Here is a 4,181-nt window from a genome sequence, read left to right on the forward strand (position 1 = left end):
CGGGGCCGGGACACTGCGCAGGCGCGGGGTGCCCGCACCTGAGCCGCCTCTCTGGGGAGGGCGGGGCCTTCGCCTGGCTCCGCCCCAGCCCGCGGAAGGGGGCGTGGCTGGATCTGGTCCCGCCCACAACCGGTCCTGCGGGTGGAGGAGTGGACATTGGCTGGACGCCCTCGTGCGCTGGGACTGTGGCAAAGAGACACCCACTTCCTTTTTCTTTTCTTTTTTTAATTTAATTTTCTTTTTATGTGCATTAGTGTGGGGGTGTCGGATCCCTCGGAACTGGAATTACACACAGTTGTGAGCTGCCATGGCGGGGGAGGGGGGGCGACACCCACTTTTTGGAAACCTGTGGCATTCTGCTCGGCCCAGGGAGTGATCCCGTGTAAACTCCACGTTGTCTGAGCCATAATCAAATGTCCCGGATTCAGCCGTGGCCAGGCCAGGCTGGCTTGTGTGTCGTCAGCCCGGAGCAGCCGGGAGTAGCCATGCGGAAGCCGAGGGGTGGGGGAGGGTGATCAGGAATGCGATGGGGAAATCCTGGGGGTGAGCGAGCAAGGGTTGGGACAGTGAAAACCGGGGCAGGACGGGCGCCCACACAGGTTCCCTATTCAGTGCGACTGCCAGCCAGGAAGGGTGGAAAATCCCCCTAAAACAGCGGGTTTCCCTGGGCCCTGTACAGAAAGGCAAACACGGTTATAAAGAGGTGTTAGGGTGAATGTCAGCTGAGCTGAAAAGGGCGCCTGCGGGCGGGGGCGGGACCCAAAGGAGACTTGGGAACCACAGAACCAGGGTGAGCTTCTGGGAGGAGAGGCCATATGAACTGGGTGGATGGAGCGGGACTGACTGGGTACCAGACCACCAGCAAGATAAATAAAACCAGGGTTCAGTTCCCAGCACCCACGTGGCAGCTCACAACTGTCTATAACACCAAGATCTGACACCCTCACACAGACATATGTGCAGGCAAAACACCAATGCACACAAAAAGTAAATTAATTTTTAAAAGGAAAAGAAAGTAGTGCTATTAGCAGGGAACTGGTGACGCACACCTTTAATCCCAGCACTTGGGAGGCAGAGGCAGGCAGATCGCTGTGAGTTTGAGGAGGCCAGCCTGGTCTACAAAGCGAGTCCAGGACAAGCAGAGATGTACAGAGAAATCCTGTCTCAAAAAAGAAAAACAAAAAACAAGAAGGAAAATAGTGCTTTTGTGTGGGCTAGCAAAGCAGCTTACTAAAGACTCTTGCCACCAAACCTTAAGACCTGAGTTCAATTCCTGGTGCACACAGGATGGAAGAAAAGAACTGACTTCCTTAAGCTGTCCTCTGACCTCTACACTCTAGCCATGGCACATGCCTGCCCACGTACACACACGTACATACACGTATGTATTTAAGAAAAATAAAATAAGCCAGGTGTGGTGGCGCACGCCTTTAATCCCAGCACTCAGGAGGCAGAGGCAGGTGGATCGCTGTGAGTTCGAGGCCAGCCTGGTCTACAAAGTGAGTCCAGGACAGCCAAGGCTACACAGAGAGACCCTGTCTTGAAAAACAAAACAACAACCTGAAAACTGGACAGTGAACTTGGGGCTGGAATGGAATAAATCAAAAGAGCCTTGGAATTGGCCATCGGGCTGGAGAGATGGCTCAGCAGTTAAGAGCACCACCTGCTCTCCCAGAGCTCCTGAGTTCAATTCCCAGCAACCATGTGGTGGCTCACAGCCATCTATAGTGAGATCTGGCGCCCTCTTCTGGCCTGCAGGTGTACATGCAGGCAGAGCACTGTGTACATAATGAGTAAATAAATCTTTAAAAAAAAAAGGCAGCCTCAATAACTGAAGGATTAGAGTCAGGGAACAAAACCTACAAGCATCAAGAGCAGCAGATAAGTCTCTTTTTTAAAAGATTATTTTTTGTTTGATTGAATTTCTTGGGGAGACAGAGTTTTTCTATGTAGCCCTGGCTGTCCTGGAACTTACTCTGTAGACCAGGCTGGGCTTGAACATTGATCTGCCTGCCCCTGCCTCCCCGAGTGCTGGGATTACAGGCGTGCACCTCCACGCCTGGCACACCTAGACTTTTTAAAGTTTATTTTGTGTGTGTGAATGTTTTGCCTGCATGTATGTATGAGCACAGCATATCTGTGTGCCTGGTGCCCACAGAGACCAGAAAAGGGCATTAAATCCCCTGTAACTAAGTTATAGGTCTTTGTGAGCCACCATATAGATGCCGGGGACCAAACCCGAGACCTTTGCCAGGAGTTGCTCTTTGTTTTGTGCCAGGGTCTCTCCGGCAGCTCTGGCTGTCCTGGCATACAGAACACAGATCCCTGGGCAATACTGCAGAACTCAGGGCCACCGTTACTGTTGTGGTTGTTTTCTGGCTTAAAGCCAAGGAAATGCAAGTTATCAATACAGTCTTTGCCTTTTTTTCTTTTTTGTTTTTCGAGACAGGGTCTCTCTGTGTAGCCTTGGCTGTCCTGGACTCGCTCTGTAGACCAGGCTGGCCTCGCACTCACAGCGATCCCCCTGCCTCTGCCTCCCGAGTGCTGGGATTACAGGCGTGCGCCACCACCGCCTGGCTACCAGCTGTCTTCTTTATCTTGCCTTGAAGTTCTTGGCTGTCTTCCCCAGAACTCCAGTCCCCCCTGCCCCCCCATCCCGCTCCCCAGCAGCGCCCAGTTTGTGCTGGTGAACAGCGCTGAGTGGCTCAGGTCACAGTTGAGGAGAAAGTCCAGGTCCACTCACTCGCGCACTGAACCACGTAGTCACTCAGCCCATGCACGTGGTGAGTCAGGACCCGCTGTCGATGCTGCGAAGGTAGGAGGGCGAGCGGATCCCAGCCCGGTCCAAGGCACCATGAGGTGATGGTCAGGTGTTTGGTGCTTGGCGTGACCCTTGTTTTGGGATACTGCTCAGATGGGCTCGGTGGGCCAGGCCTCTAAATCCCTGCCGATAGAAAGGCTGAGGCAGGAAAGTCAGGATGACTGCCAGGCCAGCCTGGGCTACATACCAAGGCCTGAGAGAGAGAGAGAGAGAGAGAGAGAGAGAGAGAGAGGAGCAGGAAGCTGGGCATGGTAGTGTCTTCTCAACCCTAGCACTCAGCTGGCAGATCCCTGTGAGTTCGAGGCCAGCCTGATCTACACAGGGAGTTCCTGACCAGCCAGGGCTACACAGAGAGACCCTGAGGGGGTGGGGTGGGGGTGGGGGAGGAGGAACAAAAGTTGGTCAACCGGCTTAGTAAAGTGCTTGTCTTTCCACCCAGGGACCTGTGTTCCGTAACCCCCCCACACACACACCTATGTGAAAAGTCAGGCTGCACAGCAAAGTGACCCCGTGCTGAGCTGGGGAGGCAGAGGCTGGCGGGTGCCTAGGCTTTACTTTTGCTAGCAAATTAAGTCTGGCCAAATTGGCAGTCTCCGGGTCCGGCAAACCCCAGGGTCAAAAAATAACATGGAGAGCTGCCACCTGTCTCTCCTGGGTCTCCTTGTCTCTAACCTTCCAGCACTATTATTGCAGGCAGACACCTCTATACCCAGCTTTTTTATTTTTATTCTTTAAGATGGGCAGTGGTGGCGCACGCCCTTAATCCCAGCACTCAGGAGGCAGAGCAGCTGGATCGCTGTGAGTTCGAGGCCAGCCTGGTCTACAAAGCGAGTCCAGGACAGCCAGGGCTACACAGAGAGACCCTGTCTCGGGGAAAAAAAAGATATATACATATATAGTATTTTGCCTGCATGTACACCTGTGGCCAGAAGAGGGCGCCAGATCTCACTATAGATGGCTGTGAGCTACCATGTGGTTGCTGGGAATTGAACTCAGGACCTCTGGAAGAGCAGGCGGTGCTCTTAACCTCTGAGCCATCTCTCCAGCCTCCAGCTTTTTTTTTTTTGTTTGTTTATTTTTATTTATATGAGCATTTTTCTGAATGTATATATGTGTGCCATGTGTGTGCCTGGTGCCCTTATAGGTCAGAAGAAGACGTTAGCACCGCTGAACCTGGCGTTGTTATGTAATAAACATGCCGCAAAACAGTCCTGGCATAAAAGGAGATTTATGGTGGGGAGTGGGGAAGAGGAGAGATAGGGACCGGCAGCCATGACTGAGGGAATCAGATAGACAGAGAGAGGGAGAGAGAGAAACCAGAAGCGTGAGAGACCAGGAGAGAGCCGGCAGGTCCTTTCAT

This window comes from Acomys minous (genome assembly GCF_964271855.1).
Source record: "Acomys minous genome assembly, chromosome: 20".
Taxonomy (NCBI): Eukaryota; Metazoa; Chordata; class Mammalia; order Rodentia; family Muridae; genus Acomys; species Acomys minous.